At 44.0% G+C, this 13,621-nt stretch overlaps 1 long non-coding RNA gene across 1 annotated transcript in view; it reads right to left on the bottom strand.

Annotated features, from left to right (window-relative positions):
• Positions 1–11,302, bottom strand: part of LOC147662688 (uncharacterized) — a 91,608-nt gene extending 80,306 nt beyond the window's left edge. Inside the window, exon 1 of the long non-coding RNA XR_015305509.1 lies at positions 11,178–11,302. This is a non-coding gene — a long non-coding RNA (uncharacterized LOC147662688). The remainder of the gene's footprint in view (positions 1–11,177) is intronic.
• Between the last annotated feature and the right edge of the window lie 2,319 nt (positions 11,303–13,621).

Below are 13,621 nucleotides of genomic sequence, written 5' to 3'. Positions count from 1 at the left end.
AACATGACTCAGCTATGTCTATTCCCACTTCACCTTCTCGATTCCAGTGTCTTTAACACTTTTGAAACAGTAAATCTTTAGAAGCATGAAATAAAGCTTTGAAACAAAAAAAGAGAGAAAAAGCACCAGAACGTAAAGCACTATTGGTTGAATAGATGACACAAGATAAAAGCTTACTTGGCAACTACGGATGTTAAATTCAGCCTTGTGGTCCTGCAAGAGTTACACTTTTGCGCAGTTAGTCTGCATCAATCACCTAGAAATGTTTGCAAGGTAAGTGTATATACACACAAGCACAAATAAAGCGAAGGCCGCGTTACCAGGAGACCCAGACTACACCAACTACAGGTCAAAGTCACACTGAGCTATACCACAGAGTGGGCGATTAGTTCTTGCTGATTTAATTAGTATATCTTCAACGCGCTTTGAGTTACCATCTTATTGTTCGCTGTAAACCAAAGCAAACATCAGAACAATGTCCTGGCTGAGGTACATACAGGTTTATCGGAGTCACCAACATTTAGTAACCGGTTTAACTCCTCCACCCGTATCATTCCTGCAGTAAATGTCGGGTGTACTTTAACAGATACTGCTTTTTTATTGTGTGCACTCAACCGTCATGCACTTCTCAAAATAAAGCCCTCTTCACACAGTACATGATAAAAGTGAATAGGCACAATGTCGCGCAAAACTGTCTGATCTCTTTTACAAGCTATTCTAAAAAAAATTCAAAAACTGAAAAATACCAAAAAGGTTGGAATGCTCGGATGTCCGAACTAGAGAGAGTTTTCCGCAACTGAGTGCACGTTATATTTTATTTAAGGCAACACAAACCTCACCTCTTACAGGGCATACCATGAAACCACAGTGACATCTAATCTTAAGGGCGCGTGAGAGAAGAATGTTACTGCCACCTTCAAACCTGGGCTGGCTGTATTCAGGGTAAAAAAAGCTCTCAACGCGGCAAGACTCGCAAAAGGATAGTACCAGTAACAGTAAGACGCTTGCATCCAAACCTTGGACACACATTCCATGGATAACAAATATTATACAAAAATTAGTATTGGAAATTGAAACATTTTATTCACTCCGGGGTATCATAAATTGGTCGCAAACGCGTGGCAACATGAAGGAGGTGAAGTCACGAGCAGAGACATAAAAAACGGAATTCGACAGTAGCAAATATATATTTTTATTTTTTTAAGAACTCTGCGTTAAAGAAATTGGCACGAAGGACAAATGCGAAAGTAAAATCTGTTCTGGCTACGTGGTCCTAAAGGGCTGGATTTTAAAATATCTTATGGAATGAATGCACCTGCTGCAGAGATCTTTGCGTACCCAGCATTTTTCATGGGGAGATAGTAACAGAAAGATAACTGTTTTAGGGATGATCACAGATCTCAGGCTCAATGGCGACAAAGCTCAGGTCAAGTTTGGGGGGGGGGGGGGGGGGAACTCTTCTCTCTGAGGCTCATTTCACTGGCCCGACTCTCTAGAGACTCTGCCCACTCCATCTCAGAAAGTTAAAAATCAGGGATTCCTCCTGGATGACAAACTATGAAGCATCAAGTGGCTATGGTTACTGCCACTTGTTATACAGTACTTAAATAGCTAAAAAATATCATTTGGATGATCCCTACTCCCGCTCAAAGGACTTTTATCCAGGCTTTAATTATACCCAGATTGGACTATGGCAGTGTGCTATATCTGGTAGTTGATAAAGCTACAACCCCCTGGCTGCAACTAGTGCAGAACGCAGCTGCAAAGTTACTCTACCAGCTTCCAAAGACGTCTTCAGCCTCCAACCTTCTTTGCGACCTTCACTAGCCAGACCCCCCAGGATATAGCGGCATGGATTAGCAAATTTAGCGGCACAAAAATGGAAATTTAGCGGCACAAATATGGAAATTTAGCGGCAATTTTGCGGCATTTTATTTGGCCATTTTTCCTACACCAAACACAGATATCTTCATTTTTTTAGTTATTTAACAACATGAAGCTGTGTATGTATACTAATGTAAGCATTCCTCCATAGAAACACTCTTGATTGTAGGTTTAAGTAATTCACATGCTTAAAGATAACAGCCCACTTGTGAACCTGTGGCTATGTTTAATTTGCTTGCCGCCTCTTGATTTAAACTTAGGCCACATGATGACATCACTCTGCACACCTGTTATGTCTTGGCAGCATGCATCTGTCAATCAATTGCTTGTTCTCTCTAAATGTAAATGTACATGTATTTATATAGCGCAAATCGCCCACATCGCAGTCATCTATGCGCTTGCTTAGGGAACCCGTCCTGGTATTCCCCTGTGAGATACCCCAGCAGGGTATCCACAAGGTGAAAGCCAGGCATCCCGCCGCGAGGGGCCGTTGTGGAGATTAAGCAAGCTATTGCCCAGAGTCGCAGAGTGTGAACCCGTGAGTCGAGTAGGCACCGGAGTGAGAATTATCGAGTCCGTGGAATTATTGAGCCCAACCCCCGTCGGGGCGGGGAATTGAACCCTGGTCCAGGGCCGATCTCAGCTTCCGGGTCTGCCGCCTCTAACCCCTGAGCCACACTTCTCCACTTCTCTAATAGTCATGCATGCATTCTCTCAATAACCTCTGCACATGAGCTTTTCGTTAACCATGCACTTTATCTTTTTTTGAACGATGCATGTAGCAGTAGTTTGTCTGTTCCCTCAGCTTTACTATGAGGAAAGTGTCTGTCGGGATCTCGCAGGAGTAGCATTGTAGAACAAAATCTCAGTCTCAGCGCTGGTACACTCAACAAGGGTCAGGATGGCATGTTTATCATATCCATTGAGGTACGTTCTGGATATTTGTAAAAAAAAAAAAAATAAGCTAACTTTCCTTTCTCATGTGCTGTCACAGGCGTTATGTACACCATTTTATATTGAAATGTTATGCTTCTAAATAAGTAGAAAGTCTGCACTACATCTGCCTTGATCTTCTTTCCTGGACATTTAGTAATCGGACTCGGTTTGTTCTATTTGGTATGATTTTTTCCTTGCGGAATGTGGCTGGTCAGGAGTGATTTGGGCAAATTTAGGCCCGGACTCATGTAAAGAGCAGGCCTGTGACTGATTGAAATGCGATTGCCATGTAGATTTTCCCCTTTGGAATGTTGGCTGCACATGTTGTATGACCCTCGGCTCCAGGGGAGAGGGCGGCGCCTCGCCCCAGTCACCGGGAGAGAAACCAGCGGGGAGCCAGAGGCACTTCAAAGCCCGTCACAGTGAGCTGCTAATGCCCCATTATGCCCGGACAGTGTTTCTTTAGTGCTTCTGTGTCCTTCCTGCCCGCCCCAATAAACTGATAGTGCATCGATTCTTTTACGTACTACCAACTACGTGCCGCGACCCGAGCATTGCATACATCTTCCCAGATGCACCACCCACATCTCCTGTGCTTGAATCTTTTCTAACTACCCCCTCACCTAAACTTAGAACTCCGTTATACACAGGAATGCATTCTTCAGCGCCCATACAGACCAACTAGCAAAAGCGCTTAGGATATGGACATACGGCCCCCCAATCTCCTTGTCTGATGAAAAATGACAGAACTGCGTTGCTCAGATCCGTTATCCTTTCAGGACATCGTCTTAAGCACTCCCCCGGAGTTGCGCTGTTGGGCTACGTTAAAGAGAGAGGTACCTGCTGAGGTGCACAAGCCAATGGCAATCTACTCCTGTCCTGCTCACAAAACGTAGAGTCGCGATGCGGTGTGGCGGCCGCACCCTGCCTCTTGTGACCTGCCTTTTGGGAACTCCGGTCTCTACGGTCTCTACCTAAAGATATGGCTTCCCCTCGAACAGTCTCTGCATGCTTGCGCCCCTATGCTTGAAACTGCTCAGGCTGATGAGGAATCTATGCCCACAGTTACGATGGGCACGGTAATTGTAATTGATTAATGCCCTTTTTCCACACTAACATTATGCAGGATATCGGCACTTGCCAGACTCCAACATCCAGAAAATATCTTGTACTGTAACAGAGTGACCCTTTATTTTTGCAGACAGGATGCAAGGAGTCGGAGAAAGACCATGGTGATTATTGGGGCACATGTAGTACAGTTTACTGCCGTGTGACAGCACGGGCAGGTGAGGAGAAGAGGGCAGGAGGGGACAAAGCTGCTAATAGTTTTCATTAGGGCACACTAGGGCAGATGAAGGAAGCAGCTATGGCTAGCCGCACAGCCATACACACACTTCACCCCCACCAAACCCCTGAGCTTCAAGAGGGGTGATGTTATATGACTTTGTAGAGCAACCCCAAAAATGGAACACTAGTCAGACCCCCCAGGATATAGCGGCTTTTGTCAAAATGCCGCGATTTCTACAAAAGTGCCGATTTCGCAGGCACTTTTGCAAAAATCGCGGCATTTTTACAAAGGTGCCGATTTTGCGGCAAATCGCGAAATCCTGGAGGGTCTGACTAGCTCACGATTCCTACCCACAACAAGTTCAAAGCTTTAAGCTATATGTTCAAGGGGGTATGCAGCGTTTAGAACGCAAGCATTACCACGGAATACCTTTACAACGCGGGCGTAACAACGAAAGTTGTTACCACGCATTGCACTGGGGGGCGCTCAAGGATAGTAAATGATTTAATTTACTATCCCAACACCTTCCCTACTATCCACGGGGACTGGTGTTGGAATAGTAAATTAAATTAATCAATTTTGCTCCCCCCAGCGCAACGCGTGGTAACAACTTTCGTTGTTACGAACGTGTTGTAAAGGTACCCGTTGTCAATGTATGCGTTCTAACGTCATACATCCGTTCAAGGGTATAGCAGAAACTCAGGATTTGGTGTCATCCCATCATCCTTCTCGATCTCGGAGTTCTATGAATCCCACCTTGTTTAGTGTGCCTAGGTTCCGCGTGACTGGTAAGAAAGGGTGCTCCTTTACATATTTAGGCCTAAAACTTCAGAATTCCCTTCCAGAGTCACTGTGTAGGTGTGCGAGACCGTCTTGCTTTTCGCAGAGGTTTAAAAACTTGGCTCCTTTAGCCTGTTGAACTTAGGAATCCCCCTACCTGATGTGGGCCGGGAAACCCCTTGGGGTAGCTGTGCGCATTACAAATTCAAATTATAATACTACTACATTTGTTCCCTGCAGTTCATAAGTCCTAAATCTGCTAATATAGCTACATCACATTTGAGGGGGGCGGGTGAACAAAAACGTGCATCCAAATTGTAGCTTCTCTTAAGCACTTGTGAAGTAATAACAAGTAGAGTGTCTTTCTTTCCCTCCATTGCATTGGCATCTAGGTGTTTGGCTCCAGACAGCATCAAACCAGGATAAGACTTCCACAAAAGGAGGGCTGAGGGCCATATAAGAAAGGCCTTTCTGTTGTACCCAGCTGAAAAAAAAATAAGAAACCCTGCGTACTCCTTGTGGGTGGCAGCCCCAATGGAAGCAGACCACGTGCAGGTGCTACAGAAGAAAAGCCCCAGTTTCTGCAAATAATACCAGAAGAAAATCTGCATATTCCCCTGGGGCTGGCCTGGCCTGGATGTCCCTCATTTCCTGCACTAATAATATTATTATATGAAGCCTGCAGCCACAAATTATTAGTAAACAATGCAACAATAGTGAATAATCTTGAAGCAGGACTGGAAAAGACACGAAGATTGTTTGGAGAGGTGTCATCTAGGACACAATGCAGCTTTTTACATTGGCAGATTCTGTCAGGAACGGAGTACCAGCACTTCATTAATCTGTAAAGAAGAATGCCAGCACTTCTCAGCAGGAGTTCAATATTTATTATGAGATAGCACCAGCACCTTTTAGAAGCAAAGATGCTACTCTAGGATTGTGTAGCGACCACTATGTTTATGTGTTTCCATATCAAGGGTTGGATAAGTACAAAATAAAGAGCACATTTTAGAGAGAGAAATCAAGGACGAGTGTATAAGTTAGAGGCTGGGGTGCTACTGAGAGCCCTAGTAAAGCTGATAAAAGAACCTCTGTATTTCCAAATATTGTGGAAAGGAATGCAAGGAGAATAGGCACATGTTTTTAGAATCAGAAAAAGTTAATTTGTTTTTCACCACTGTAGCAATAATTCCTTATGGCTTAGTTGGAATTATGGTGAACAGTTCTGGAGACATCTCCCTTCAGAATACACCCCTAAATTTCAAACTGTGCAGAAGAGGTAACAAGAGGAGAGTTGGCATGGACCAAAAAATCGTATCAAGAGATGCAAGAGGCTTAAAGATGCGAAGTAAGGAGTACAAGGACCTAGAGCGTAGCATGTGCAATACACAACATAAAAATACACCAGTGAAAGGAGACAGCATGTTTCAGAGATAGTATGATGGTTTGGTTTTAGAAAAGGATTCATGAAAGAACTTGCCAGTAGGAACACAAAGGAGTTCAGTTTGACAGAAAGGGCAGTAAGCCACTTTCAGCAGAAGGGCTGGGGCAAAATCAGTAAACAAATACAAACCAGCATTGGAAATGCAATAGGTCTCGCATTAGAAAAGTTGGAGCTATTGGTCTTGTAAATGGCACATTTTATTTATGTGTTGGTTTTTAAAAAAGCTAAATTGATAGCTTTGTCATTTACAATGCCAATAGTTATAACTTTTGCAAATGTGACACCTATAGCATTTGTAATGCAATACGTTTTATTTACGTGACTTAGATGTATTCATATTACAAATAACAATGGCCTTTTTTTTTTATAATTAATACTTAAATAAAAAGTTATTGTAATTTATAATGGCAATAGCTTAAACTTTTGTAAATAACTTTTGTGAAGATTATGTTCAGTGTATTTTATTGTGACGAAAATCCAAGAACAGAAGTGAAATATTAACATCTTTCTGTGACATTTGTAATAAACCTTGAAACATGGAGAGAACATATTTGAACCAGTTGTTGTTGAATGGTTGCACAGACTGGTGCTCTGGTGGCGCTGAGTGATGTTGTGGTGGCGACGAGTGATGCTCTGGCATTCAGTGATGCTGTGGTAGTGCATAGTGATGCTGTGGTGGTGCTGAGTGATGCTGTGGTCATGCGATAGACAGATAGAGAGAGGGCGATAGAGGTAGAGAGAGGGGTATGTAGAGAGAGAGGGGGGTATGTAGAGAGAGAGAGAGAGAGGGGGGTATGTAGAGAGAGAGGAGGGTATGTAGAGAGAGAGGGGGTATGTAGAGAGAGAGGGGGTATGTAGAGAGAGAGGGGGTATGTAGAGAGAGAGGGGGTATGTAGAGAGAGAGGGGGTATGTAGAGAGAAAGGGGGGTGTGTAGAGAGAAAGGGGGGTGTGTAGAGAGAAAGGGGGGTGTGGCGAGAAAGGGGGGTGTGGCGAGAGGGGGGGGTGTGGCGAGAGGGGGGGGTGTGGCGAGAGGGGGGGGTGTGGCGAGAGGGGGGGTGGCAAGAGAGGGGGGAGTGGCGAGAGAGGGGGGGTGTGGCGAGAGAGAGGGGGTGTAGAGAGAGAGGGGGTGTGGCGAGAGAGAGGGGGTGTAGAGAGAGAGGGGTGTAGAGAGAGAGAGGGGTGTAGAGAGAGAGAGGGGTGTAAAGAGGGGTTGGTGCCACATCCTCTCCTTGAGTTGAGAGATTTTGAATTCCAAGACTTTTGAGCATCCACACAGCAGCCCGGCAGGCCCAGTGACCGGACAAGGGGATTACCCAAACTCAGACCCTTGTTCTCCTAAGAGAATAGACCCAATGTGGTGCAGAATTCTTCTTCTGTCTTTATTAATTAGGGGGTTGGAGGTAAATCAGACTGCACAAGGTAAACAGTAAAGCTTTTACCATCATGGAAGCCCGTCCCCTCCCTCTTGTTCCAGCCTATAGACATTTGGGGTGCCTGGAGTGCTTTTATTTTGTTGTTAACACTCACCTGACAAGCCCTCCTGCAAAGCCCACAAATCTGTCAAGACAGTCAAGTGGGAGCCCTTCTCTGAGCTGCGCCCCGGATACAGGCCAGAGCCTAGCAATTAGAATCATACCACGGGTACTTTACCATTTGTGGGTGAAATAGCATAAATCATGGGTCATAATTCGCCTCGTGGTAATCTAATTACCGCTGTGGGTATTACCGCTGCCAGCCGGGCGCTCTCATGTGGCCTTTCAAAGTAAAAAGCAAAAACTCCGGGAGTGTCTTACTGTGCACAAAGAAAAATGCTATTGATGCTGACTGACCAAAGTTTACTGTTCAAACCCAAATCCTATAACTCATTTTATTGGAACCGATTTAACATGGAAAAATGTATACACGTAGCATACAAACGTATGGAAAAGAAAAATGATGTTGGGGGCGGTGAAGTGGCGGATTGCATATCATGTTGAGGGATGATTATTCACACCTCCCAGGAAGAATTAACACACGTTTAAGGACCTGGAATGAAATTTAAGATTTCGTTTTTTGCACAAGAAATAATCCCAGTTTTGCAAAGTGGAGGCAACATAGGTCTGGACTCCACATTTCTTACCTGATAGCAAAGACGTGATTTTAGTTCTGCTAGCTGTTGAGTTCCAGCAGATTCCTGCTGCCATGAAAAGGCTGCAATGCGCTTTGCGAACTCGAGCTTTTTCCAGCCTGAATAGTGAATGCAGTGGAGTATGCTAGCTGTAAATAATGAGGATTTAAGGTACAGCCAGTAAAAGTCATCAGCTGTGCTAAATTAAACAAGCATTGCTAGCACTGTGCTGCTCGAAACATGAAGGGCGGTGTCGGAGTTTACTGCGTTTCAAATTTTAGACAGTAAAATGCCTGTTTATCTTATCCAAACTGTGCTAACATTTACCAGCATTGTTAGCAACACTGTGCTGTTCAAAAGGAAAAGAATGTGCCTAAGGAGTGAGGTGAACCACTGCTGTAGGGGCGTTGTGAAAGCATGGGCGAGAGCAAAACGAAGTACGGCGGGAAAGCAAACGGGCGAGAAAGAGCCACTCGGAGCATGGGGGAGAGAATCGCACAGAAGCGACGTGGTAATCTAATTACCGCCGTGAGTATTATCGCTGCCAGCCGGGCGCTCTCATGAGGCCTTTCGAAGTAAAAAGCTAAAACTCCGGGAGTGTCTTACTGTGCACAAAGAAAAATGCTATTGATGCAGACTGACCAAAGTTTACTGTTCAAACCCAAATCCTATAACTAATTTTATTGGAACAGATTTAACATGGAAAAATGTATACACGTAGCATACAAACGTATGGAAAAGAAAAACAAGGAAAGAAATTAGACAGAAATGTAGAGGGGTTGAAAATACACAGCAGGGGTGCCAGCACATGAAGAGCGCTCAATGGAGAGAGATAAAACAAAACAAGACGGAGGGCATTGCTGTGGGGAGGGGGGGGGGGGGGGGAGTAGAAATGAGACACAGCCGCAGCAGGGGGCGGAGCAGGGAGAGCGGCCTTTGAAGTGCACTTCAAAGGTGTGGGAGGAGTGCTGCTAAGGCAGAGCGCACGCTGGGGGAAGCTTGTGGGGCAGAGCGGGAAGAGGTGCTGGGGAACAGATGGCTGGCAATTTGATGCTGTGCACGCGCATTTTAGGTCAATGCGCTTGCACATTGACCTAAAAGCGCATGGGCACAATACCAAATCGCCAGTTGGGTAAAGTCTGTTTAAGCCCCTATAGTCTCGCTCTTCTCAATGCGCATGCAAAACTTCTGGGGAAAAGCAAAACGCACTAAGGGAAAACAAGAAGCAGTAAAACATGTGAAATGTAAAAAGGGACTGACTTGACTGCATTATTTACTTGAATTAATTTAGGTTTTTTTCAAGTCATAGTTGAAAAATCTGATAGTGGTTTTGCATATAAAGTTAAGGACATGAATAAAAGGACCCATTTAAAGTCATAAGACCCGCTCTACTTTGTCAGTCAGGATATCTTTATTCGACTTATTACAAGTCATACAAAGAAACAATGAGACAATAAAACATAACATAGGATACATATGTACATACATAACCCAGCGTATCCATAAGAACATCAAAACTGCAAATGCGTTTAAAATACCATATACAAAATTAAGGCAATACAAATACAAATCATTTCAAAAAAAGCAAGCATAATAACCCATAATAACCCGCTCTACTTAACCCTGGAGTAGGGTGTACCTACCGAAATACAAAGCTTTAATAATTAACTAATGTCTTTAAGTAGTCGCTTTCACACGCACATCCCCACGTCCGAGTGGATCATGAAGGAGCACAGCAACATAATTGGAAAAATTAACTCAGAGTTCCTATGGTGATCAGAAAATAATGCGAAACATGGCAGTAGATCCCTTATCTCCATTCCACGCAACAAATACAAAAATACAATTGTGAAGATTACGTATACCACGCTGCACTGTGATCACACTATTGGCAACTCTCTTCGAGTGGTGTCATGTGACAGCACAATAGACCTCTCCAAAAAGTAATTTAATGACATGCTGTGACTGAATAAAACATTTTGTTATCACGAGCAGCAAAATATTTAAAGTTGGAAATACGTACTGCGTGCTTCACAGCTGTGACGCAGAATATAATTTGTAGGTATACTTATATGATCCATAAGAAAAGAAATGTAAATCAAGTGAATTTGATCATCTTATACATTTGCAGTGCAGAGTGGAACAACCGAAACAAGATCTCCATGCCTTCACTTGGAGAGGCACACACCTTAGCTGCCAACAAGTCTAAGCCACATCATCACCAAACCAGTACAAGCTAGACCTCTAGCTGTTGCCATCGTGCGGTCCATAAAGCGAGCCACAGAGAGCTCTGTGTTAAAACAGATAGATTTTCATGAAGCAGAAAAAACGAGTTCATATAGATAATAAAAAGCAAGCATGATCTATCTACGGTCAAACGTCAGCAAAGTACTATATTCGAGACTGCATCCCTACACTGCTACCGGGTTTACGACTACAGCTCTAGGCGATTGGAGAAGCAAAGCAACAAGGGTCCCCAACACCAGTACGGTAAATTATGTAACATTGACACCAGGGACTTACAGTGCTTACAAACGGCTGAAGAGTGACGTGAAGGGCCACATAAAAATAAGGTGCTGTTATTGTTATTATCACTAGAATACAAAAGATAAAGCAGCCTCGATACAACAGAGGCGCGGCAGCTTGAACTAGAAAGCCATGCTCGTAAGTAGATCCCCAAAAACACAACATAGCGAATGACACTCTACATTATGTGGGCTACCTGCACTCTACTTACATGGACCGTCCGTCTGCCCAGCCTCATATCCGTTGTAGGTCGCTGTTCTTTTAACTGATATAATTCGTCTGTAATTTAGGACTTTAGCGTCACATAACAACCAATCCCACGGCTGAACAAATTCGGTGCGTCCTCTAGAGTGTGCTGTGTTGACAATGTGTAAAAGGACCTCTGATTGGAGCGTTAGGGGCCTTCAGCCAATCACAGTGTGCTCTAAAATAATCCGAAGTACTGATTGGCTGTGTAGCCCACAGGTACCTTCGACCGGCGGCCTGTATTATTACAGTCGGCGGGGGCCGCCCATGGTGGAGCGAGGTAGTGCAGCTCAGCAGAAGCTTCTTTTAGTCAGGCTAGGTTGCTGACTGTTGGCTCATTCAGGCGCGACAGTGGGGCGGGGTAGGTGATAGGGAAGTAAGTGTTAGCAACGTGGAACTGGCCAAATATGATAGTTGTGAGCGATGGTGCGACCCTGGTGCTGTCTGTTCTCTGCTCACAGCTGGTTAGGCACTTTTGGCATTTGATCCTGCGGCTCAGGCTGGGAATGTAGCCGTTCTAGGTGAGACCGGGGTCCGTAGGATACGGGACGGTGCCTGTCGTGGGCACACGTGGCATATCTATCATTTACTGACTTGAATAGCCCCTTTGTTGTGTGACTGTGCTTCTATTCGCATCCTGCTGCTACTTTGACAGACATTACAGGTCTCATGTCTTTCATACACGTTTCATTATTGCCACCCATATCACTTAGTTTGATGTGCTTATAATTTTTTTTTATTGAGGGTTTTATGGAGCGGGGAACTCGACTCTAAAGGTTGACAGACCACTTTATTTATTTATTTATTTATTTTATGCGTTTTTATATAGCGCGGACTTTACCCTAAGGTGTTGGAGCGCGTCACAGTAGGAACAGAACTGATACATGAGGAGAAACATTACAAATGAACAAATTACAAAAGAAAGTTACATGAGGCAAAAATGACAATTGTGAGCAAACAAAATGCAAGAGGTAAAAAAAAGGTGCATTACAGGAGGAAAAAGTGACGTGTGCAGGTTACAAAAGCGTACAAAGTACAAATAGAGGTATAATACTGCAATACATGGCAGACACTCAAGCACAAGAACAAACGTTACGTAGGCAATGGTGGCACTTGTGCAAGTATCTAAAGCAAACAAAATGTAAGAGGTAGCAAACAGTGTGTTACAAGAGAAAAGTGACGTGTGCATGTTACAAACGAGTACCAAACACAGGTAGAAGGATAATACTGCGATAACTGGTAGAGCTCACTGGGAAGGCACTTCCATAGTCATGGAGAAAAGGATTCTCTATAATGAAGGGTCTTCCTTCAGATAATAGAAAGGGTGTGAATTACATTTGGAAGTGTCTTTGAAGGAGGAGCACTTTGAGGTCAGTTTTGAAGGCCTAGGGGAGGTGGTGGTCCGGAGCTGAGGCGGAAGTGAGTTCCAGATTCTCACCGCGTTGCCTGCAAAGGATTGGGCCATCGATCTTTCCTTCTTGAAAGTGTGAAGTTCAAGCAGTAAATTTTCCGCATTACGTGATGGTCTAGAGCCTCCAGAGAGTTTCAGTTTGTTCGCCAGGTAGCAAGGAGAGGAGCAGTGCAAGGCTTTGTGGGATCAACAGCTAAAGAAAACATATGATATGCAGCATACATTAGATAACTAGAAAGAATGATGTACTGTATGCAAAATGCAACTGAACTGAAGAGAATGTGAATCGCATCAGTTCAAGTAGGGGAGCGAAAAGGACAATTGTAGTAAATAAAGTTCCTTGAATCCAGTATGTATGAATAGGTATCATTTATTGAAGCATAAGATGTAAATGTAGACCCCACCAGGAGCAGTTGTTCTGTCGCTCAGCCTGCCTGCCATCAACTGCCTCTCCACAGATCAGTCAGGTACCAAACATTCTAAGGTGTCATCAAACATTCTACCAGATACAGTGGCTAGGCAATGGGGAAATCTAAGCAAGGGAAATGCAAGACATAAGCAAGATGTAACAACAATCAATTAACAAAGGAAACATGCATAGGATGTACAATATTATGCACAGAAACTTCTCCCAAATCAATAGATGAAAGGAGGCGTACGTAAGGACATGGTCCTAACAAATCCAGCTTGAGTGACAGAAAAGAACTAAGGTAGAGAATGTCCCAAGTTGCTCTGATAAGTAAGCTCTATGCAGAAAGTTACTGGGAGCGAGGAATTGTTAGAAGAGTAGAGTTTTCATCTCTAACATGAAGGTCTCAAGAGACGACTGATGGAATGGGGTTCCACAACCTGGAAGCACACCCTGAGAACAAGGGTTCCTTTTCCTTGGCAGGAGGGAAGTTCGAGAGGAGGGTGTTGGTGCGAAGGATACGTTGACCTCCCAAAATTACCAGTTTCACAGACAAATCAATAAGGATCTTTGTGTGAAGGATTTGTGA

The sequence above is a fragment of the Lissotriton vulgaris genome, unplaced genomic scaffold (assembly GCF_964263255.1).
Source record: "Lissotriton vulgaris unplaced genomic scaffold, aLisVul1.2 SCAFFOLD_720, whole genome shotgun sequence".
NCBI classification, from domain to species: Eukaryota; Metazoa; Chordata; class Amphibia; order Caudata; family Salamandridae; genus Lissotriton; species Lissotriton vulgaris.
Note: the sequence above shows the minus strand (reverse complement) of the source record. Positions and strands in the feature narration are given on the sequence as shown.